Genomic DNA, 25,772 nt, shown 5'->3' with positions numbered 1-25,772 from the left:
CCAAGAAATGCTGTTCCCAAACTAAGATTTCACTCTGATATTTTTAGTAATAGAAATGACAATAAAAAAATAAAAATAAAAAATAAAAGTTACCAAGAAAAAAAAAGAAATCTTTCCCTTCTCCCTCCCTCTTCCTTCAAATAAAACTTGTCTTGAAATTTATTGAATGAATTTTGAACTTATAGGCTCATAAATAAATTGAATATAGAAAAAATTAATGTTTATATATTTAAAAACTAAGAAGCTTACATCACTGACTTCAAATGGCATCCTAGATCTGCACTATGACCTACCACTTAGAAAAGCAGGTCTGTTATGTATATTGCTCATTTATCTCATGCAGGGGGTAATTTTGATGTATATTTCTGGATAAATGTTCACAGTAATAATAATCAGGCTTAACTTTATTAGCTACTGGTTAACGTGATTCAGAGCTATTGGTTAATGTTGTTGGATTTTAGTAAACGAAAAAATGAGTAGGGCTTAGAGCAGGAGTCAGCCAATATGCTGTTGAGCCTTTGTGTGTGGTCCGTTTCCAGGAAGTTTGATTTGGTTTTATTCCTCAGATCGTGTCCCCTCCCTCTTATTCCTGAGAGCAAGTTTTTAGTACAAGCAATCAAATGCCTGCATTGTTTATATCTGGTGGGATTTCTGCAGACATCAGTCTGTTCATCACTACAGTTCTTTTCTGAACTTAAAACTTCTTTCCCAGAAAATAGTCATTTCCTTGAAATGCAACCCTCTTAAACTGAGTGCCTAATTCTTTCAATTACCACTATCACTGCCAACACCATTATTAGGTAACACTGGTGATAAAACTGAGACACATAGTTTAAATAACTGGCCCAAATTCCTAGACAACTGAAATGTATAGATTTAGACCTTGATCCCAGGTGTGTGCGGCACAAAGCAGAGCCAAAGCTCTTCGACTGCTGTGTTTGCTCTGCTGTCAGATTCCCATTGCCATGGCTTCCAATCCTTCCGTCAGGCTTTGCCAAATGGTTGTCAAATGTCCTTGCCAATCTCTAGGACCATGGACTGCAAGTGTTGCCTCTGCCTTCTCAGACTCTTCATTTTATGAGAATGATTTTGTACCAACTTACCTGATGCTACAAATACGTAACACGATTCTTGTTAGAAACATCTCAAACTCTCCACTATTAGTTCATCCATGCAGGGAGCATAATGAAATGTCGGAATAAAGAGAAAGGAATCTAAGCCTATCACTACAGAAAATCATCAAATTACCAAAAAGAGACAAAAAGGAGAACAGAACAAAGTAATTACTAAAATACCAGAAAAAAATGAACAAAACAACACTAAGTCCATACCTATCAATAATTACTTTAAATGAAAGTGGACTAAATTCTCCAATCAAAAGATATACAGTGGACCTGGCCAAGTACCTCAGTTTGGAGCGTCATCTTGTCCACCAGAGGGTTGTGGGTTTGATCCCAAGTCAGGTCGTAGGCCTGGGTTGTACTTTTGATCTCCAGTCGGGGCACTTGTGTGGGGCAACCAATAGATGTTTCTCACATTGATGTTTCTCTCTCTCTCTCTTCCTACCTCCCTCTCTTTCTAAAACCAGGGAGTGTATGCTCAGGTGAGGATTTGAAAAAAAAAAGACATAGCGTGGCTGAATGGATGTAAGAAAACCCACAAGATCCAGTTTTATGCTGCTGACAAGAGATTAACTTCTCACCAAAAGCAAAGGCAACAGAAGCAATGATAAATAAGTGGGACTACATCAGACTTAAATGCTTCTGCACAGCAAAGGAACCATCAACAACATAAGAAAGCAGCCCACTGAATGGGAGAAAATATTTGTGCATTATATATCTGATAAGACATTAACGCCAAAAAATATTTTTTAAAAAATGCAACTCAACACTGCCCCTCCCCCGAACAACAAAAGACTCCAAAACTAAGCAATCCAATTTAAAAGTGGGCAGATTCCTTGACCAGAGTGGTTCAGTTGGGCATTACACAGCAAAGCGAATGGTCATCGGTCTGTTTCCCAGTCAGGGCGCGTGCCTGGACTGCGGGTTCAGTCCCCAGTCAGGGCAACCCATCAGGAGGCAAACAGTCAAGGTTTCTCTTGTATATTGATATTTCTCTCACCCTCTTTCTCCTTCCCTTTCCCTCTGTCTAAAAATAATTAAATAAAATGGGCAGAGAAACTCAATAGAAACTAATTTTTCCGAAGAAGACATATAAGAGCCAAAAGTACATAAAAAGGTGCTCAGCATCCCTAATCATCAGGAAAATTAAAGTACCACAATGAGATATAACTCCACACCCATTAGACTGGCTGTCATTAGAAAGACAAGAGGCGCCAACAAACGCTAGCGAAGATGTGGAGAAAAAGAAATCCTGATGCGCTGTCGATAGGAATGTGAACTGGTGCAGCCACTAGGAAAACAGTATAGAGGTGCTTAAAAAATTAAAAACGGGACTACTATATAATGCAGCAATTCTGCTTCTGGGTATAAATGTCCGTAAAAAACCCAGTAACACTCTAAAACACATATCTGCAACCCCATGTTTATTGTAGTATCATTTAACAATAGCCAAGATATGCACACAATATGTGATTACATTTATTCACTCATTAAGTGGATGTATAAAGAAAACTGTATCTATCTGTATCTATGTATCTATATCTATCTAACTGTGGAACAACTCAGGACACAGCCCTTCCACCTCAGAGAATAGGTGGCTGCCTGGCCAGCAGCCATAAGGAATGAGGAAAACAGGCTGTATCTGGAGCTCCAGCATTCAAGGTCCTGTGTTTATCACAAACCTGTAGCATTTTCACACATTACTGCTGCCCCTGCTCTGGCCCTACCCTTATAAGCAGCACCGAGGCTGGAGGTGGAATGTGGTCTTGCATCGATCTGCCGCCATTGGTACACTCTGTTGTAATGTGACTAATGAATGGCGTGTCCACGTCTGCTGGTGGTTTTTTTCAAAATATCAAGAATACTGAAGCAGCAACCAGGCTTGGAGCACTAGTGTTATCATTGGCATCAAGAGATTCCGGAAAACACCCCTTTGAGTTGACTGCATATGACAACATGTCAGGTGGGGGACCCCCAGGAGCGATCCTGGGAATAGCAAGGGAAATCCCAAGAATAGAGGGGGAGTCCTGAGAATGGAGGTGGATTCCCAGAGAAGTCACTGGAGGGAATCCCAGGGGGGTGTGCCAGTACTGGGGGATGCTCCCAGTGCTCCCGTGGGCCTTGTAGAACTTTCACAGACACAAGAGGACCTGCGTGGGGAAACGGAAGAAGCCAAAGTTAAAGCATGGCAGTTAGAAGGAGAGCGTAAGTTAGAGAGAAAATGAAGGGAGAAGTTTCTAGGGCTAGTCCGGGTCCTTTCTTGAAATTTTCCTTATCTTTAGACTTTGTTTTTGTTTCTGTTTTGACAAGGAGCAGCTTAGGTCACATTTTAGACTAATTAGAATTGTTTTGCTAAAGATCTAGTAAATGGGTTAAGATCTCTAATGTGTGAGTTTTTGTGTTGTTACAGCATATTCTATGCAAAAAGGGTTTAAATGGAAGGTTTAAAGAAAAGAAAAGATTTTACTCCCCTCTCAGGTAGTAAAACTCAGGAAGAAAAGGAAAAAAATGAGTCTTTTAAACACTCTGAATTCTCCTTCTGGAGGCCCGGGTGCTATGGTCCTAGGAACAAGCCCAGGGCTGATATCCCCCCACCTCTTCTTCAGCATCTGCAAAAGGTGTCAAGGACACCAGACAATGCAACATCTCCCTTTGGGGCATGCCAAAGGAAGGCAGTAATCACCATGGATAAAAAATATGACATATTTGCCAATGGGGGAAAAAGATTTCTGAAAATTATAAAATGTATTCATAAATTTGTCAATCTAAATAACGAATGCTAATTTCTTACTTTTAATTGTCACTAAAATTAGAAGTCTATTTAAGTTGGCAAAAATATATAGCTTTGGTAATAAAATATGTAACTTACAGCAATATATTTTGAAGGAGATAGAATTAAAAGTAAGTTGTTCTAATATCTGGATGCATGAAAAGAGCAAACTAAAAGGGCCTAGGAAAACTGCAGAGTGTATGTGCAAGTCGAGGAAGGGTTGTGTAGAGGGAGGAAGCAAGAAGACAAGCACATGCAAAGATCTTGTGCTTTCTCTACACACATCAGTAATTAAAATTACGTGTATAGTCTTCATGTGTTCAGTCTTCATGGGCATGGTCTACACGTGATATATGTTCATCTGTTACATGTGGTGCATTTTCTGCATCCGGATGGCATAACTAGGGCATAATATTTTGGGGGGGCTAAAGAAAGTAAGCACATATAAAGTAAGTAGGATCCTGTGGTCTGGACAAATTATTTGATAGAAAACTAGTTTTAAGTTTAATTAATGCCTTTCAATGTTATTACCATAAAAATGTGTATTTTTAGGAAAAATTTATGTTATATTCTTTTGGTTAAGTTTCTTTGACACTCTTCTCAAAGTTCAAAGTTTAAGAGACTTTTTTAACTGAGAAATTACTTGGAGTTATTCCAATGGGCCCCTGGAATACTTCAATAACCTGTTCTCCCTCTTTCAGAGTAGAGAAGTTCATTAATTAATTAGGCCTATTTAATATGCTTAAAGTACACAGGAAGGTTTGTCAAGTAAATGATAAGTATGTTGTAATTGTATATGCATGTTTTATTATTAAAGTAGATGTTCTAGAGGTTATAAATTCTGACATATTTTCATTTGTAATTTTAGTTGTCATTTTAAAATGTTCCTGCAGGAAAGCAAATTCCTTCATCAACTGCATTATAATCAGGCCTATAACCGTGTCATTTTAAGTTGTGTCATTTATAAACACTCATTGTTTTTCCTTTAGTGCATTTGCATAACTATACACGGTCTTTCTGGGAAAAGTCCAGCCATTGTTAATATAACAAGAGCAGTTCGTGCAGCATCGATGTAACCTGGTGGCTAAGGAGAGTGGACTGGAATACGTATGCATAAACAATGACGACTTCACCATACTAGTCAGTAAGGGTGGTAGATGCCCTTGGGCTAGCCTGTGTATTATGTGGCTGTCACATCCAAAATGACTGAGCAAGGAGAGCAATGAATCTGCATCAGATTTTGCATTAAGCTTGAACCTTCTTCCATGGATACTGTTCAGATGATTCAGAAGGCCACAGCTATGGGTGACCGGTGATTGGCAGCTTCATCAGGACAATGCACCTGCTCATGTATCACATCTTGTGCAGAATTTTTTAGCAAAACATCAAATCACTCAGGTGACTCAGCCCCTCTTCAGCCCAGATTTGCCTCCCTGTGACTTCTGGGTTTTCCCAAAACTAAAATCAACTTTGAAATGGAACAGATTTCAGACCATTGATGAGATTCAGAAAAATACAACGGGGCAGCTGATGGCAATTGGGAGAACTGTGTGAGGTCCCAAGGTGCCTACTTTGAAGGGGACTGAGACATCATTGTCCTATGTACAATGTTTCTTGTATCTTGTATTTCTTTCAATAAATGTCTCTATTTTTCATAGTATGTGGCTGGATACCTTCCGGACAGACTCTGGTGGTATGTCTTTGGAGGGGTCCCTGTAGAGGATTCTGACTTGATTTGAATTGCATACTTCTGAGAATGGATTCTTGGATCATACCTTTGAACTGAGTGAAGATTGCTGGAGCTCTGAAATGACTAGATTTATAGAGGTGCTTGCGGATAACCGGGGTAAACAGAAATTAATTATGGGGCATAATAAGCTGAAGATAAGTATGGCTTTTATAACTTTTTGTTGAAAAAAGTTGGGTTTTAATTGCGGGGTTTTAATCTTTTGTTTTTCAGACACAGAACACTTTCTTTATAGTGCAATTTGGTAAGTTATACTTTCATAAGCGATATCGTGGCATTTATATTTTTCTCAGTATCTGATCCCTCTGGAATTTGGAAACTCTTAATGAGTGAGTATTATTTTTTCCATGACAATACGTTTGTTTGCATAAATCCAATAAGAATCTGATTTCTTTATAACAGGATGCATAAAGCCAGTTTCCAATTGTGATTTTATTAACCAAGTCTTTGTCTGGAATATCATAATCGACAGAGACGTGTCTGGGCTCTGAATGTCACCAGGACCCTTAAGGAATTAATATTGACTTGGAAGCCAATAAAAGCCCTTGGAGAAATGGCCTGGTACCTTTCTTGGTCATATAGTTCACGGCATTCTTTCCAGGTAAGGAGCAAAGTTTGCTTTCTTGAAAGATGGCTGGGGAAGAAACTCAAGACATTTTGGAGACCTCGAGAACTTGAAAAACTCACCCAGATCTGCAGGTACTGCAAGCAAAGCCTGATGGCAACAGTGTGGCTTGGCTTCCCAGAGCCAATGAGCTCATTAAAGCTCAGTCTAGGAATTTCTTTTAATGTTCCAGCAAAGTAGATTTACGAAAGCTGCTGTGATCAATTGCTATTCCTATTGTGTTTATACAAATAATCAGGCCAAGTTGAAATTGGACTTAATGCAATAAATGAATTGATATTAATTTGGCTCTTTGATAAAAATAAGGGTGATTTTAGGAGAAAAATATTTTCAGTAAAATCTGTTATATGCAATTATGGAAAGTAGACTCTAATTAAATAAACTGTCTGTAATATTTTATTTCTCTCTTAAAAACTAGCCTGGACCCTAAATTTTCCAAATTTTCTTTCGAACTAATATTTCATTTTTCTTTCTCTTTTGAGTTGGAATTAATGGGAACGTCTGATGTAGTGTCAAACACACAGAATTTACCTGAGCACCTGATGCTATTCTGAGAGACATTTAAACTACAGACAAAGAGGATCTAATAGATCGTCACTTCGTATTTTATTCCAGCAAAAGACTTGAATTTGGATGTCTTATCATCTGACACTCTTGCAGACTCAGAAACTGGTATTATTTCCTGTGTTCATTAGCCTTTGTGTTCTTTCTGTTTTCATAGAATGTATACTATAACCGTGTTTACCTCGTTTCAATGTCAAATTCTTGAGGGTTATCCGTTGGATTCCGCGGAAGCAACACCTTCCTCCAATGGGCAGGCATGCTGGTCAGACTGCTGGGTCTGCGCAGAGTTCCTGACCTCAGTCCCGCAGGACCTCCCTGGTAGACCCACCCCACCAACCAGACTGAGTGGAATTGGCAGCAAACATAGAACAGCCCCGACACCCTGTATAATCACACTATTCCGTCAGTGTTTGTGCTTCTACAGGAACAGGTAAACTGAAGTAAACTGTGGGTCAGCTATGCGGTTTGGGACAGCTTAGGGTGGCTGGCAGCCCAACAGGTAGAGCTGCAGCAACCTGTGCCATTGTGTATAGAATGCCACAGTGGAACCACCGATGAAACTGCCCATCTGATGGGCTGGACCACCAGAGACCTCTGCCAACTTATCACCGTCCTGATAGCAGAGGATGCCTGGGGGGAAAAAATGCTTTACTCGGAATGGGGGCTCACTCTTTTCCATGGGGAACCCAGTGGCTTTCGGACCTTATGGGTGGCCCTACCTGCCCTACCACTGTACCTGGGGAAAGCCTTACATCCTGGGTCGAGTGACAGACACGCTTCTGGATATATCCCCCAGAATTGAGACTCATGTCAGCCCCATCACTGAGTAAGATGAGCCGACTGGTGGTTCTACCCTTTTGCCACATTTGTACCCTCTGTGGGAACAATTCTCAAGCACATTGCCATAACTGCTTCAGCAAATCATACTGCTTTAGCTCTTCATCACCCTAGAAATGCTGTATCCCCAGTGTCTGAGGAAGTCTTACAAATGAGAAGAGTTGTTTTGCAGGACCTCATGGCCTTAGACCTCTTAATGCTGCCCAGGGAGAAACTCACTCCCTGAGTGTTGTGTGTGCAGCCCTGATAACTCTCAGAACGTGCCTCAGGCCCTGGCTGCATTAGGTGAAATTCTTTGCGTAGCTGGTGGTGTCATGTCCTCCTTGGCATTCTCAGTCTCTGCCTTCTCCTCCTCTTAGGGTGTAGCCTATACTGTATTCGTGGCATATGGTTGCAGTGTGCCAACAGTCTCACCTCCCAGGGACTCCCTGCCTGGAAGAACTGCCATGAAGATTGTGAGGTAGAGGAGCAATGTCAGGGTGGAGTGTGAGGTAACTCAGGACATGGCCCCTCCACCTCAGAGAACAGGTGGCTAACTGGCCAGCAGCCATAAGAAATGAGTAAAATGGGCTGTATGTGGAGTCCCAGCCTTCTCAAGGCTCCTGTGTTTACCACAAACCTGTAGCACTTTCACACACTATCACAGAACCCTCCCCACTGCCAGTGTTGCCCATCCAACCCCATAGGTAGGGCCAGGGCTGGAGATGGGGGGCAGCCTCTCTCGCGCCGATCTGCTGCCATCGGGGCACACCCCTATAATGTGAGGAATGAACAGCTTGTCCACATCTTCTGGTCCTCTGGGTGGATTTTTGGAATATCACGAATACTTAAGCAGTTACTTGTCTTGGAGCTCCTGTGTTATAATATGGAATATCATCCAGCCATAAAAAGAAAATCCTGCCAGTTATAACAGCATGGGTGGGCCTTGAAGGCACTATGTTAAGTGAGATGAGTCAAGTTGAAAAGGTATATATACTGTATGATCCCACTATATGTGGAATCTAAAAAACCTGAAACTCATAGAACAGATTGGTGGGTCATAAAGGCAGGACACGAGGGTGTTGGGTGAAATAGGAGAAGGTGGCCGAAAGGCACACACTTCCAGTTATAAGGTAAGATCTGGGGATGTAATGTACAGCAGGGTGACTTTATTTAACAATACCATTGTATATTTGAAAGTTGCAAAGGGAGTAAATCTTCAAAGTTCTCATTACAAGAAAAAAAAATTGTGAGGTGATAGATGTTAACTAAACTTATTGTGGTAATAATTTTACAAAGTATGCATATGTCAAATCAAACTATTATCTATTGTATACTATTGTATATTATACAGAATCTTGGTTTATATCATAATATAATATAATGACTATAAAATGTATAGAATGTCTAATTATATTATAATATTAAGATGTATTATACAATTATATAATATATGCAATATTACACATAATTATATAACATACTTATATAAACATTATATATGCAATTGTATAAACATTATATATTATATTACATGTAATATTTTAAATATACGCTATAAGTGCGTTATAGTGCATGTAATAATTACATTATGTGATATTTAAATATTAAATATATAATAATGTAATATATATCACATATAATATATAAACTATGTATGAAGTTAAATTAATACAATGTATGTGTTGTGTCAAAAAGAATAATAAATAATGTTTTCTCCACAACCTTGCCAGCACTTATTGTTTATTGATTTGTTTTTGATGGCCATTCTGACCAGTGTGAAGTGGTACCTCATTGTGGTTTTAATTTGCATCTCTCTGATGGCTAGTGATACTGAGCATCCTTTCATATGCCTTTGGGCCCTCTGTATGTCCTCCTTGGAGACGTGTCAGTTCAGGTCTTTTGCCCATTTTTTAATTGGATTGTTTGTCTTCCTAGAAGGGAACCCTAGTGTGTTGTTAGTGGGAATGCAGACTGGTGCAGCCTCTGTGGAAAACAGTAAGGAATTTCCTCAAAAAACTAAAAATGGAACTGCCTTTGGACCTAGCAATTTCACTACTGGGATTATTTCCTAAGAATACTGAAACACCAATTCAAAAGAACCTATGCACCGCAATGTTCATAGCAGCACAATTTACAAGAACCAAGTGCTGGAAGAAACCTAGGTGCCCATCAGTAAATGAGTGGATCAAAAAACTGTGGCACATTTACACAATGGGATACTATGCAGCAGAAAGAAAGAAAGGAGAAGCTCCTACCCTTCCTGACAGCATGGATGGAACTGGAGAGCATTATGCTAAGTGAAGTAAGCTAAGTAATGAAAGAGAAATACCATGTGGTCTCACCTTTAAGTGAACGTAATCAACAAAACAAACAAGCAACCAAAATAGAACCAGAGACATTGAAATAAAGAACAAACTGACAGTGACCAGAGGGCAAATGGGAGAGAGATAACAGAGAAAGAAGGAGGAAGGGTCATCAAAGAACATGTATAAAGGACCCATGGACAAAGCCAAAGTGGGGAAGGGTGGAAGGTGGGAGGTGGGTGTGGGTGGGGCAGGGGGAAAGGGTGGCGGGAAAATGGAGGCATTTATTCGAACAACAATAAATTAAAAAATAAATAATAATAAATAGTTAAATGGTGAACCAGAGTTTGCAGTTGGGCAAACATTCTGTAGCTAATTCCTTTGGCTACTATCTGTTCCCTGTTTCTAATGATATTTATTCTAGAATATTACTGCAAACAATACTTTTATATCCAAATGCCTTAAGAGTAGGAGGGAGAAACTTCCATATAAATAGAGCTTGTCATATATGTTACATGAAATCTTTGTACCTAAGTGAGATTACCTATTAAATATTGAGTTTTTCTTTTAATTTTTTTCTAAAATATTTTTGAATAAATTCTTAGAATAACTTTAATTTTCTCTTTGCCCTGACTTCTTGGTGGCTTGACTTAAACAATTTCAAATCATGAATATATATATATATATATACACATATATATAATGGATATTATATGTATATATAATTTGGTTTCTCCCCCCAAATGCAGAGAACTTCTAAATGCAAAGATCGTGCTAGTGAGCGTGCACATGTTAACACCTAAAAGCAAACAGGAATAAAAAATACATACATGCAAGGCATGTTTAATTCACAAAGTTAGACTTGCATTGGTAAGGTTGTCTGCCTGCTAACATTCCTCCTATGAATTTTTAATGAGATGATCACACACGTGGAAACTGTATCATATTCCTTACAACATCAGTACAAAAGAAAATGGGCTAGGGCCTATTTAGAGGGTTCCCTACTCTCAGAGGTTTGCCCAGAAGTTAGTAGGAGGGGAATACAGGACACATGTTAAAGAAGGAAAGTGCAGAGTTTTCTCTGTGGGGTTAAGTTTGTCCTATTTCTCTTGGGAAAACCTGTGTTTCCCAAGACTTGATCTGAGTGATTAAAGAATAAAAAAGAAAGCAAGATATTTATAATACAGAGATTGGGTAGTCACTAGAGCTTAATAAACAGATAATTTTAAAATACAGATAATTGTAGAGTCTTGCATGAAGATAAAACTGTTATTTTATTGTTCTTTAAGAGTCTTTTGGGGGCTTCTAAAAAAGCTCCAGTTTGAAGAGCTACTTAAAATAGATTTCTAAAAATAACAAGTAATAAGATCAAACATTTAAAAAAACATTTATTGTATCTTGGAACATCACCTGCATATTCTCTTCAGGGGAAAATATTTTTGCAAAAATATTGTGTTTCCACATATATACATATATATATACACACACACATTTACTTAATTAAAATGCATATAAAGGAAAAATAAGATCATTTTTATTTTTTTGCACTCGTGGTCAATGGTTTTTGTACTGATGTCTGACTGAATCAGGCTACTAAATGATGAAAATGCCTTAAAACAATTAAAATGATACTTCTCAAATGCTTTCTAGGTCTAGTATTATTAAAGTAACTAAAAGTAGGTTTCCCAAGTCAAAAACTATATATTCTCTTAGAACTCTCTCAGTTTAGAACACTCTTGATACCAAAATTGTTTTCCACTTCTTTGAAGGAATCTATTTCTGTATATCTGTGCTGCTTCTGAACTCTTTAACGATCTATTATTAAATATAGTAAATATTTTCGCGTGATTTGGAGGATGGGAGTAAAACTGTTGTTACTGATTTTACAGTCAGATGGTTGGAGCAGGTGCTTTTGTATCTCTCAGACATTGCCACTTGTCTGGGGCTCACTCAGTGTGGGACAGCAGCTGGGCCTGCAACCGCTCCCCCTTGGACCCTCCTCAGCTGTGCTGACTCCAGGCTTCAGCTGTGCTCAGCGCTGTCAGGGGACAGCTCCCCCTGCAGGACACCCGAGGGTTCCTGTCCATCCTTATGGTTTCCAGCATGATGTGTCCAGGGCTTCCAGATCATGGCTGTGGGGTTAAGTTTGTCCTATTTCCCCTGCTGTACACTCATCTCCCTTTCTCATCCGCCACCCTGTGGACCTCAAGCTCCAGCAACAGAACAACAGTCTTACAGGGTTTCAGCCACATCCATAAGGGCTTAGTGGTTCTGCTTTTCTGGTTGAACCATAACTAACCCTATCATAATCATGGTCAGATATAATTTGTAGAGCAGGAAAACAACCCTAAATATAATTTAATCTGATGAAATAAAGATAAATAAAACAATAGCCATAAAATATTTTGTTTATAAGAATCTTTATTCCTTGGCATTCTTGTTCAGAGATTCCAAGCGGCAGAGTCAGTAATTAAGCTATTGTTCTCAATACCAAAAATAACTTCGTGATTCTGGACCTGAGGTTCTAAAAATCCCATCTCCTCTTGGTTGGCTGCGGTCCTACTGAATTCTACGGATCACGCAACCACTAAAGAGACGCTGGATGGCAAGAGAAAGAGGAAAAGATTTGCTTTTTCCCGGTTGCTTGCTGTTCTGTAAGTGCTGCTTTCACAATGGTTCGCTGCTCTGGCCAACGCAGTGCGCTACAGCAGCCAGCTTTAGTTAATCCTCAAACCCGTTTGCCAGAACCTCTCCTACGAGCCAGCCTGCTAGTGCTTTCCCTGGGTGGAAGTCTTGGCTCTCCTAGGAGGTCCTTTCTTATAACTGCTGAAGCACTAAAAAATTTCCTCAACTGTTTTATTTTTATCTTTTGAATCCTAGGGGGTGGTCGCTACTTCTTGTATTAGCTCAATGTTTTGTTTTTTCAGTATTCCAACATCTGTTTAACCAGTTCTTGGTATTAAAAGTATCTCTGTTGAAAATACTTAGAGTGCCTTTTGAATTCCTGACTAGAGAGAGCCTAAGTGATGGAAGACAAACACGAATTCCTTTCGTTTTTTAATTATTTATTTTATTTTATTGTTGTTCAAGTACAGTTTTCTGCCTCCCTCCCAGCCCTCCCCACCTCCCTCCTGTTTCCACCCCCTCCCACCCAGTTATAGTCCATGTGTTCTTTATAATTGTTCCTACAAATCCTTCACCCTTTTCCCTGAAATTCCCTCCCCTCTCCCCTCTGGTCACTGTCAGGCTGTTCTCAATTTCAGTGTCTTTGGTTATATTTTGCTTGTTTGTTTGTTTGTTTTTTGGATTAGGTTCCTGTTAAAGGTGAGATGTATGGTATTTGTCTTTAACCGCCTGGCTTATTTCACTTAGCATAATGCTTTCCAGTTCCATCCATGCTGCCACAAAGGGTAGGAGCTCCTTCTTTCTTTCTGCTGCATAGAATTCCATTGTGTAAATGTACCATATTTTTTGATCCACTCATTTATTGATGGGCACCTAGGTTGCTTCCAGCACTTGGCTATTGTAAATTGTGCTACTATGAACATTGGAGTGCATAGGTTCTTTTGGATTGGTGTTTCAGGGTTCTTAGGATTCCTCATTAAAATATATTATATCAAAACTACATTTACTACTTTTTGAAATTGCAAACCATAATCTAAAACAGATTATCTGAATTTTATAAAGAAACACAAAACAGTAACGTGACCTTTATTTAGGTAGTTAACAAAAAGCCACAATGCTGGGTTGAAACGAGCACATTACTTTTACCTGGTTGTAGATGATTACAAAATATGTAGTTTAAGATTTTAATACTGATTTCCTTTTCCAGAGTCCATTATAGGAATCCATACATTTGTCAACTTTTGGTTTGGCACATGATTCATTTTTTTTTCAATCTGATTCTCCATTAACATCAATATGTATAAATGTTTACTTTTATTCCACTATTATTGAATAATTATTCTATTGGAAAGTTTTCTTCCAGCTTATTCTTATGTCTAAAGAAATAATTATCGTTTAAAACATTTTAAGTAGGAGTTAGATTAAAATCATTAGTATGCTAAAACAATTGTCTACTAAAACATCATTTGAAGGCACAGATAATTTTGACTGCACTTTTAAATTTTATAGTAGGTAAATATTCACCTTGTTTAAATCAATTGCTATATCCATACTTGTTATTTCTCACCAAATTTTTCATATGAACAGACTGGTTTTTAACCCTTTATTAAGGTGTTAATTTTTACAAGTGGTTACATCTGAACTTTGTCTTAAGTATCCCATTGAAATATCTAGGTTGACGCTCCATCTCGAGGATGTTTTGAAGCAGAATGGCTAAAATAAATGCATTATGTTCTGAATATTTTATGCATATTAGGTATGATGTATGTGTAATATCATTAAGTGTTGACTTTGCTGGGAAGGAATTAGAGTCCTTCATGATGTGTGTGCTTACATATGTGTGTGTACGCGTACGTATGTAAGAAAGAAATAATGAAGTTCTTTTGCAAAATAACGAATTTGCAAGCTGGATGCAAATACTGAGGAAGTAAAACATTGGCATTCAGAAGTGAAGGAAAAATGTCAGTTTCCCACAGGGCTTGAAAATAATCTTTTAAAAGTTCAGTCATGTCCATATTAAAAAGCAGTGCTTTTTAAATGAATTAGGCTATTGGTAATATCTGTATACTTAATTACAGTCGTGTGGAGTTTTGGAATTGGGTTCCTAAAGGTACAAATCAAATATTTCCAATTATGAATCTTGTTTTCCAGATTGTAAACATGCTTACAGAACAAAAAAATGGTATCACAAAAGAAGTCTTAAAGACTTGAATATGAAATTTTTAAAGTTGCCTTCAAGATGAAAGATGAGAGTATTAGGGAATTCAGAACATAAGTGTGAACCAGTTGTGCGTAGAGTGAGTTAGTAGTTTAGAATGCTGCCCCAGGATTTTTCTGTTAAATCTCTCTCTCTCTCTCTCTCTCTCTCTCTCTCTCTCTCTCTCTCTCTCCATATTTCCCTCTTTCCCATCAGGTTTGGGTATGTGTATATCCACACAATAGGCAGAGACACAATGTCTTGTGACATATCTATTATTACTTTTATTACATGGTCCTTACCCCTTATAATTTCATGTTAAGAGAGAGACTTCTAGTCCTACTTTCATATAACAACTTTTACTGAGGAATTGTGATTGTCTCTCTTTGTATGAAGTGATCTCCTGTTGGATCACTTGAAATGAAATCACATGAAAATGAGGAACACTGGGTAAGTCTGGACTGTGTGTATAACCCGAAGTCAAATTACAAATGTCCTCTCCGACCATATTAACTTTTCTGATAGTACAAAGAGCCTTGTACTTTATATTACCCTGAGATGTAATATGTGCTACTTAACTTCATATTACCTTGAAAAAGTAAAAAAAAAATAGTTAGAACTAGTTGCTTTTTGTGTTAATAAATGAAGAAGTCATTTATTCTATTTAACATAAGTTGTCAAAGTTCAGTTGCTTTTTCCCCAAGTTTTTAGGTCTCATGTAACAAAATTACTAACCCTGTAAGTAAAGGTTAATGCTACTTAATCTTACCATTTATACTAGTTGAAAAAATATTTTATAATTTTACAAAAAGTCCACGAGCTGATAAAGTGTATCACTTTCACTAGCTATTTTTCTGTGTTGTAAGTGTCGTTGACCAGTTCCGTGCTGGGCATTTAACGCAGCCCAGGTAACGGTTACTATAACACAAGACTCAGAATTGTACAAATCCAGATGGCCTCGTTATAAATTACTCATTTGGAAATATTTCACACATTCAGGAAGGTTGGACACTAAATGTTCTGTAAGTGGCAATTGAAATACAGTCATTTCATAAAGATTTTCAAACTATTGTGGTAGGAAAATATTGTTATCTAAGTTCCCACACCACATATCATGTGAACCTCTGGTTTATTATTTCTTAAGATTACTAATTTTATTACTCATTTTATATGGTACATTTAGTAGCTTTATTCAGATTATTGCCATTGTAAAATTTTATTTTTGATGGTTTTAATGAAATCTGTATCACATTGTGTTGCATATTGTGCGTTTCTAGGGGACATTGTTTATATTAGAATAAGAGGCTCTATATACACACCTAAAATACACTTATGAATTTCCTTTTTCATATTTTTATTGTTATTCTATTACAGTTGTATCATTTTCCCCCCTTTGCCCTCCTCTACTCTTCCCACCCTCTGCTCCCACAGTCAATCCCCACACTGTTGTCCATGTCCATGGGACATTCACACATGTGTTTTGTCTAGTCCCTTCCCCTTCTTTCCATTATTATCCCCCTCCCACCTCCGCTCTGGTCACTTTCAGTCTGCTCCGTGTTTCCATGTCTGTGGTTCTATTTTGTTCATTAGTTTATTTTGTTCATTAGATTCCTCTTACAAGTGAGATCATATGGTATTTTTCTTTCAGCGCCTGGCTTACTTCACTTAGCATAATATTCTCCAGTTCCATCCATGCTGCTGCAAAAGGCAGGAGCTCCTTCTTTCTTTCTGCGGCATAGTATTCCACTGTGTAAATGTACCAGTTTTTTTGATCCACTCATTTACTGATGGGCACTGAGGCTGTTTCCAGCACTTGGCTCTTGTAAATTGTGCTGCTATGAACATTGGGGTGCATAGGTTCTTTTGAATTGGTGTTTCAGTATTCTTAGGGTATAATCCCAGCAGTGGAATTGCTGGATAAAAAGACAGTTCCATTTTTAGTTCTCTGAGGAAATTCCATACTGTTTTCCACAGTGGCTATACCAGTCTGCATTCCCACCAACAGTGCCTAGGGTTCCCTTTTCTCCACAACCTCACCAGCACTTGTTTGTTGATTCATTAATGGTGGCCATTCTGACCAGTGTGAAGTAGTGTCTCATTGTGGTTTTAATTTGCATCTCTCTGATGGCTGGTGATTCTGAGCATCCTTTCATATGTCTCTGGGCCTTCTGTATGTCCTCCCTGGAGAAGTGTCTGTTCAGGTCCTTGGCCTATTTTTTATTTTCATTTTTATTTTTTTAAAGAATTTTGTGTATTTCTTTTTAGAGAGAGGGATGGGAGAGAGAAAGAGAAGGAGAGAAACATCAATGTGTGGTTGCCTCTCATGCACTGCCCACAACTGGGGATCTGGCCCATAACTCAGGCATGTGCCCTTATTGGAAATTGAACTGGTGACCCCTTGGTCCTCAGACTGGCACTCAATCCACTGAGGCACACCAGGCAGGACTTTTGCCCAGTTTTTAATTGGATTATTTTTCTTCTGGTGTTGAGTCCTATGAGTTCTTTATATATTTTGGAGATCAATCTCTTGTCCGATGCATCATTGGCAAACATGTTCTCCCATACAGTTAGTTTCCTTGCATTTTGGTGATGGGTTCTTTAGCCATGTAGAAGCTTTTTAGTTTGATGTAGTCCTGTTTGTTTATTTTTTCCCTTTATTTCCCTTGCCCTAGGAGATATATCAGCAAAAGTATTGCTAAATGGGATATCTGAAATTTTCCTGTCTATGTTTTCCTCTAGGACTTTTATGTTGTCAACTTATATTGAAGTCTTTTATCCATTTTGAATTTATTCTGATGTATGGTGTAAGTTGGTAGTCTAGTTTCATTTATTTGCATGGACCAGTCCAAATATCCCAACACCATTTATTGAAGGGGCTATCTTTACTCCACTATATGCAATTCATAATATTTAATTCCAAATACAAAGAACTCAGTATATTCTTCACTATAATAATTTAAGTAAAGCATATTTCAGTGAGGAATTTAAAATTATCTTATGTCAAACTGGTAATTCTATAAGTATTTTCTCTTTCATGCCATTTTCCTCTATATTTTAAATTGCATTATTTTGAAGAAAGATAAGTAATATAGAACATTTACATCCAGTGGCCAAATAAACAAAGCACAATCAGTGACTAGAAATCAGTTATGCTTCTTTCCGCATTGTAAGGAAAACTGTCCCACCCTTGACCCTGGATTCCACTGCCAGAGATTTACTCCTAATCACTACATAAGAAAAGGATTTCTCTTTGCAAATGTTAAATCCAAACTCATTTTCTTCTGAATCCGAGAACCCCACAGCTTTTCCTCTCGCAACATGAATGGCAGGACTGTGAAAGCAAACAGCTGTCCTCCCATTATTTTTTTCCATTACATGCTACAGACTGTCACTTGCTTTGTAAATTCAGATTGAAGTGAACAGTCTGAAACAGTTCAGTTCAGGGTCAAGCTCCTTGAAATAGCATGAAATTGTGCATTGCTGGAAACAGAGGGTTTAATCTTTGCGCTAAGGGTCATAAAACTGGATCATCTAGTATTTCAACCATTACTCTTGTGCTGCAGCCAGTTCCTAGACTATCTGTAAGTTTCACTGATTGAAAGGAGAAACCATCCTTTGGTTAAAAGAACGAGGGGGAAAAAAAGGCTATAACCTACCTACTACTTGGACTTGATTTACTGAAGTTCTGCTTCACTGACATATTCAATAAATGGCAGTTAGTCCTCACAGACTTATTATTCAAAAGCCTATAGTTACTGAAGTGTACTCTGTACAATTCAGTCATGCAAACTAGGACAATATATTGATGCATGTGTAGTACATATTTTAGTGACATTATTTCTGTTTGATTTGATGTTCTCTCCGTACAGCAATGTTTCAGCAACTCTAAAAATGTCCTCTTTTGTAGCTCATCATACAAAAATTCCTTTCTCAATTTTGGCACATAAAAAAATAAGACACAGAGGGTTGGTCTAGGTGCTGATAACACTTTTTATTATACTATATCACTTGACATTTTGCCTGAATTCCCCTTCTGTTAAAAGGTAGAATATGACAGTGAGAGTTACACTGCATTTTCTAGTTTGGATTTACTTTGGGGTGTATTTGTTAGAGAAATAATTATGTTCTGATTTTTTCTTAGTTTTAATAATCAGGGTTATGTGCTGATCTTGCCAGACACATGCACATACACAGAAAAATGATAAGGTCTCTTATGATGAGCCGTGTAATGGTGTTTCTGGTCTAAACTATCCTTTTATTTTTGGAAAACAAAAGGGTTATTTATAACATTCTATAAATCTGAGGTCATACACTGAACTTCTTTGTATCTGTTAAAAATTTTTATTGAATTTATTGGGGTGGCATTGATTAATAAAATTAGGCTTCAGGTATACAGTTATGTAATATATCACATCTGTATACTATATTCTGTGCTCACCACCCCAAGTCAGGTCTCCTTCCATCACCATTTAACCCCTCTTTACCCTCTTCTACCTCCCCCACCCCACTTTCCCTCTTGTAATCACCACACTGTTGTCTGTGTATATGAAGGTTTTGTTTCTTTGCTTAATCTCTTCACATTTTAACTCCAGCCCCCCAAACCCTTTCTCCCTGACAGCTTTCATTCTGTTCTCCATATAAGCCTGTTTCTATTTTGTTTCCTAGTTTATTTTGTTCATTAGATTATACATATAAGTGAAATCATACGGGACTTGTCTTTTCTCTGACTGGCTTAATTCATTTAACATAATACTCTACAGGTCCATCCATGCTGTTGCAAAAGGTAAGATTTCCTTCCTTCCACGGCCAAGTAGCATTTTGTTGTGTAAACGTACCACAGCTTTTTTATCCACTTATCTACTGATGGACACTTGGGCTGCTTCCAGATCTTGGCTATTGTAAATAACTGCAATGAACATAGGGTTGCATATATTCTCTTGAATTAGTGTTTCATGTTTCTTAGGATACATTCAGAGAAGTAGAATTGCTGGGTCATAATGCAGTTCTATTTTAATTTTTTTGAGAAACTCCATACTATTCTCCACAATGGCTGTGCAAATCTACATTCCCAACAACAGTGCACCAGGGTTCCCTTTTCTCCACATCCTTGCCAACAGTTGCTGTTTGTTGATTTATTGAAGATGGCCTTGATGTTAATATGCATTTCTGAGTGATAATTAGTGATCCTGAGCAACTTCCCATTTATCTATTGTCCATCAGTAGGTCCTCTTTGAAAAAGTGTCTATTCAGGTCTTTTGACAATTTTTAAATTGGATGGTTTGTTTTGGTGGTGTTGAGTTGTGTAAGTTCTTCATGAATTTTGGATATGAACCCCTTATCAGATATGTAATTGGTGAATATGTTCTCTCAGTCAGTGGATTGCCTTTTCATTTTGTTCATGGTTTTCTTTGCGAGGCAAAAATTAGTTTGATGTAGTCCCATTTGTTTATTGCTTCTTTTGTTCCCCTTGTCCGAGCAATGTGTCAGAAAAATATGTTGCTATGAGAAATGTTTGAGATTTTACAGCCTATTGTTTCTTCTAGGATTTTTATGGTTTTGAATCTAACATGTATGTCTTTAATTTATTTTCAGCTTAATCTTGAGCATGATGTAAGAAGTTTGTCTAGTTTCATTTTTTTGCATGTATCTGTCCAATTTCCCAACACCATTTACTGAATTGATTATTTTTACCCCATTGTACGTTCTTGCTGCTTTTGTTAAATATTGATTGACTATAAAGTTGTCAGTTTATTTCTGGGCCCCCTACGCTGTTCCTTTGACCCCTATATCTGTTTTTGTGCAGCATGGTACCAAAACAGCACCATGCTGTTTTGATTACTAGGGCCTTGTGGGATAGTTTGTTATTAGGTAGCATGATTTCTCCAAGCTTGCTTTTCTTTCCCAAAATTGCTATGGCTATTCGGGGCCTTTTGTGATCCTATATAAATTTCTGAAATACTTGTTCTAATTCTGTGAAGTACACCATGGGTATCTTGATAAGAATTGCATTGAATCTATAGATTACTTTGGGTATATGCATATTTTAATGATGTTATTTCTTCTTATCTGTGAACACAGTATATGTTCCCATTTATATGTATTTTCTTTAACTTATTTCTTCAGTAACATAATTTTCTGAGTGTAGGTCTTTTACATCCTTTGTAAATTTATTCCTAGGTATGTTATATTTTTTGTTGCAATTGTAAATGGGATTATTAGTTTCACTTTCTGCTAGTTCATAACTGATGTGTAAAAATGCAACTGATTTCTAGATATTTATCTTGTCTCCTGCTACTTTACTGAAGTCATTGATCAGTTCTATTATTTTATTTTTTGCTGAAATTTTTAGGGTTCTCTATATACAGTATCATGTCATCTACAAATAATGACAGTATTACTTCTTACTTTCCAATTTTGGTTACCTTGTACTCTTCTTGTCTGATTGCTGTGCCTAGGACTTCCAGTACTATGTTGAATAAGAGTGATAAAGTTGACCTCCCTGTTTTGTTTCTGATATTGAGGGAAATGCTTTTAGTTTTAGACCATTAAGTAATGTTTGCTGTGGGTTTGTCATTTATGGCCTTTATTATATTGAGTTATTTTTCCTCTATTCCCACTCTGCTGAGAGTCTTTATCATAAATGGTGTTGGATTTTATCAAATGCTTTTCTGCATCTTTGATATGGTCATGTGATTTTTCTCCTTCCATTTTTTTATGTGGTGTATCACATTTATTAATTTGTGGATATTGTAGCAACCTTGCATCTCTGGAATAAATCACAGTTGATCATGGTGTTTAATCTTTTAAAAGTATTGTTGATTCCATTTTGCTAATATTTTCTTGAAGATTTTAGGATATATGTTCATCAGAGATATTGGCCAATAATTTTCTTTCTATGTAATGTCTTTATCTGGTTTTAGAATTAAGATAATTATGGCTTCGTAAAATGAGCTTGGGAGTTTTCTTTCCTCTTGAGATTTTTGGAAGAATTTGAAAAGGATAGGTATTAGTTCTTTGGCTGTTTGGTAAAATTCACCTGTGAAGCCATCTGGTCCAGGACTTTTATTTGTTGGGAGTTCTTTTTTTTTTTCATTACAGCTTCATTTTCATTAGTTATAATCAGTCTGTTCAGATTTTCTGATTCTTTCTGATTCAACTTTGGAATATTGCATGTTTCTAGGAATTTATCCATTTTTTCTATGTTGTCCAGTCTGTTGGCATATTTTCATAATATTTTTTACAATCCTTTGTATTTCTGTGGTGTCAGTTGTTACTCCTTTCTCATTTCTGATTTAATTTATTCGGGTCCTCTCTTTTTCTTGATGAGTCTTGTTAAAGCTTTGTTGATCTTGCTTATCTTAGAAAGAACCAGTTTTTGGTGTCACTGATCTTTTGTACTGTTTTTTTAGACTGTGTATATTTTATTTATACTCTGATATTTAACATTTTCTTTCTTCTATTCACTTTGGGCTTTGTTGTTCTTTTTCTGGTATCTTTAACTGAAAACCTAGATTGTTTATTTGATGTTTTTCTTGTTTTGTTTTTTTCTGAGTAGGCCTGTAATACTATGAATTTCCCTCTTAGGACTGCTTTTCCTCTGCACTATAGATTGGTGTATTGTCATTTGTTTTACATTGTTTTTAAATTTTTTCCCTGACCTCACTGTTAACCCATTCATTGTTTAGTAATGTGTTACTTAGCTTCCATGCCTTTGTGTTATTTCCCAGTTTTTTTCTTGTGCTTGATTTCTAGTATCATATCGTAATGGTCAGAGAAGATAGCTGATATGATTTTAATTTTCTTAAATTTACTGAGACTTATTTTGTGCCCTAATATGTGGTCGATCAAGAGAATGTTCATGTACATTAGAAAAGAATGTACAGTCTGCTGCTTTGGGACAAAATGCTCTGAGGATATTAATTAAATCCATTTGATCTAGTGTGTCATGTAAGGCCACCATTTCTTTACTGAATTTCTGCCTGGAAGGTTTACCAATTGAAGTCAATGGGATGTTAAAATCCCCTACTACGATTTTATTACTGTCGATTTCTCCCTTTTTGTCTGTCAAGATTTGCTTTATATATTTAGGTGCTCCTGTGTTGGGTGCATAAATGTTTACAAAGGTTATATCCTAATTTTGGATTGCTGCTTTTATCATTATGTAGTGTCATTCTTTTCTATTATTATAGTCTTTGTTTTTAAAATTATTTTGTCTGGTGTAAGTATTGTTACCTCAGCTATTTTTTCATTTCCTTTTGCATGTAATCTCTTTTTGCATCCCTTTACTTTTAGTCTGTGTGTATCTTTCATACTGAGGTGGGTCTTGTGCATATAGCATATATTTTGGTCTTATTTTATCATCCATTTGGCTACCCTGTGTCTTTTGATTGTAGCATTTGAATGATTTACATTTAAATTGATTATGATAGGTACATATTTATTGCCATTTCATTCTCTATAATTATGTTCCTCTGTTGTTTCTTTTTTTTCTTTTTCTTAAATAAGACCCATTTACATTTCTTATAGTACTGATGTGGTGGTGATTAACTCCTTTAGCTCTTTTTTATCTGGGAAGCACTTTATTTCTCCTTCAATTTTAAATGATAGCCTTGCTGGTTAAGGTAATCTTGCTTGTAGGTCCTTGCCTTCCATTACTTTGAATATTTCATGCCAATCTGTCTGGCCTGAAATGCTTCTGTTGAGAAACCAGCTGACAGTTTTATGGAAGCTCCCTGGCAAGTAACTGACTGATTTTCTCTTGCTGCTTTTAATATTCTCTTTTTCTTTAAACTTTGCCTTTTTAATAATGATGTACCTTGGTGTGGGCCTCTTTGGGTTATCTGTTTGGGATTCTCTGTGCTTCGTGGACTTGTATGTCCTTTTCTCCACCAGGTTAAGGAAGTTTTTAGCCATAATTTCTTCAAACAGGTTCTCAATCCCTTGCTATCTCCTTTCTCATTCTGGTACCACTATGATGCAGATATTGTTATTCTTCATGTTGTTCCAAAGATTCCTTAAATTATCCTCATTTATTTATTTATTTTAAAGATTTTTATTAATTTTTTTTAGAGAGAGGGGGAGGGAGGGTGAAAGAGAGAGAGAGAGAAATATCAATGTGTGGTTGCTTCTCACATGCCCCCTGCTGAGGACCTGGCTCTCAACACAGGCATGTGCCCTGACTGGGAATTGAATTGGTGCCCCTTTGTTCCCAGGCTGGAACTCAATCCACCGAGACATACCAGCCAGGGCTATCCTCAGTTTTAAAATATTTTTTCTTTTTTTTTGCTGCTCTAATTGGGTGTTTATTTCTACCTTGTCTTCCAAATCACCAATTTGATCCTCTATTCATCCAAACTTCTGTTTATTCCTTCTAGTGTAGTCCTCATTATATATACTGTATTCTTTATTTCTGACTGGTTCTTTTTCATGGTTTTTATGTCCTTTCTCATGTTGTTGAAGTTATCTCAAAGTTCCTTGAGCATACTTATAACCATTTTTTGAATTTTATATCTTGTAAATTGATTGTATACTTTTTATTCAGTTTTCTTTTTTCTGGAAATTCCTCTGTTTTTTCATTTGGGTCATGATTTTGTTTCACCATTTTGGCTGCCTCTATGATTAGGCAGATGTGCTATGTCCTCCAGTTTTTTAGGGTGGTTTTGTGTAGTAGGTGTCTTGTGGGATTCAGTGGCTCAGCCTCCTTCACCCCATGAGCTTTGTGCTCCAGGAATGTCCTTTGTGTGTGTTATGTAAGGTCTCCCATTGTAACTGAGTCTCGATTATTCTTGGCCTGTTCCTATATGATGTCAACCCTCTGGCTGGCTGACTGTGAAGATCAACTTGGGCCACAGTGTAGGAGCTGTTATGCAGGTGCTGACCACCTGAAGCAGAATTTGCCTCAGCCTGGTCTGGGGCCTGCAGTGATTTCCCTTTGAATATGTCTCTTGTGAAGTTAATTGGATTCTGCTCTGATGTAATCTGGAGATTGCCATTGGGTGTGTCGATTATAGGGCCTCTTGGGTTGTACTCTGGTATGGAATAATGTCACATATTGTCTCTGACTGTCCCTGAGCAGCCTGCTTGGACTTACAAAGTGATCCACAGTTTGTGGTTGTCTCTGCTGGGCCTTGGTGTGAGCAGGGAGAACTAAGCTGTGCACTAAGGCTGGCTTCTACCAGCCCTAAACCCTGGGGCTCATCAGCAAAAGTCCCAAGGCATCCTGGAACCTGCCTCCACCTCCAGCTATCTGTTGGGCTCCATCAATTAAAATGCCTCTGGTGGTACTTGAGTGGTATGAGGTAGGCTCTCAGTGGGTCTCCAGGTAAGGACAAATGATGTTCACTAGATTGAAATAAGTTTAAAAGTGGTGCCAGCGTTGGGTCTGAGGTGACTCAGCCAAAGTCCCAGGATATACTAAGTTTAGCTGTCACCTTCCATGTGCCCTAGTACCAGCAGACCTTTGTTAGGGGGCAGGGTCACAGGGATTCACCAGGGTGAGGCCAGCAGAGTTTATCAGGACCTAATAGACCAAGAATTGCCCATGTGAGGGGAATGCTTTGCTCCACTCAGGCATATGAGGGAAAAATTGCACTCATCCTCAAGCCACACATCTAATTCTGTCCAAGATTCTGCTGGGACCCCAGGCTTAGCAGGGTGGGTCTGTTGGAGGTCAGAGTATGGGTCTAGTGCTTCTTCCATTATGGGGAGATGCTGGTCAGGCTTGGGAGAATGTAGCTGAAAAGTTTCCCCTGCTTCAGAGCCACCCAACTCAGTCACTGATACCCACTGAGTCTACTCAGACCTCTACACTCTCACCCAGGCAGCTCAGTCCTCAGTAGGAATTAAACTACACAGGCTTGGGTTATTACATTTCTTCAGGTTGATGCTATAAGAAGAAGAATGCTCCACTCAAGAAAGATGGCTTCTACAATGTGAGAGTGGGACTCAAAACAAGGATCTTAGTGGCTGCCCACTCAGCTCTCTCTCCCCAGAGCCACAAAC

The sequence above is a fragment of the Desmodus rotundus genome, chromosome 7 (genome assembly GCF_022682495.2).
Source record: "Desmodus rotundus isolate HL8 chromosome 7, HLdesRot8A.1, whole genome shotgun sequence".
Taxonomy (NCBI): Eukaryota; Metazoa; Chordata; class Mammalia; order Chiroptera; family Phyllostomidae; genus Desmodus; species Desmodus rotundus.
This window is presented reverse-complemented; position numbering follows the sequence as displayed.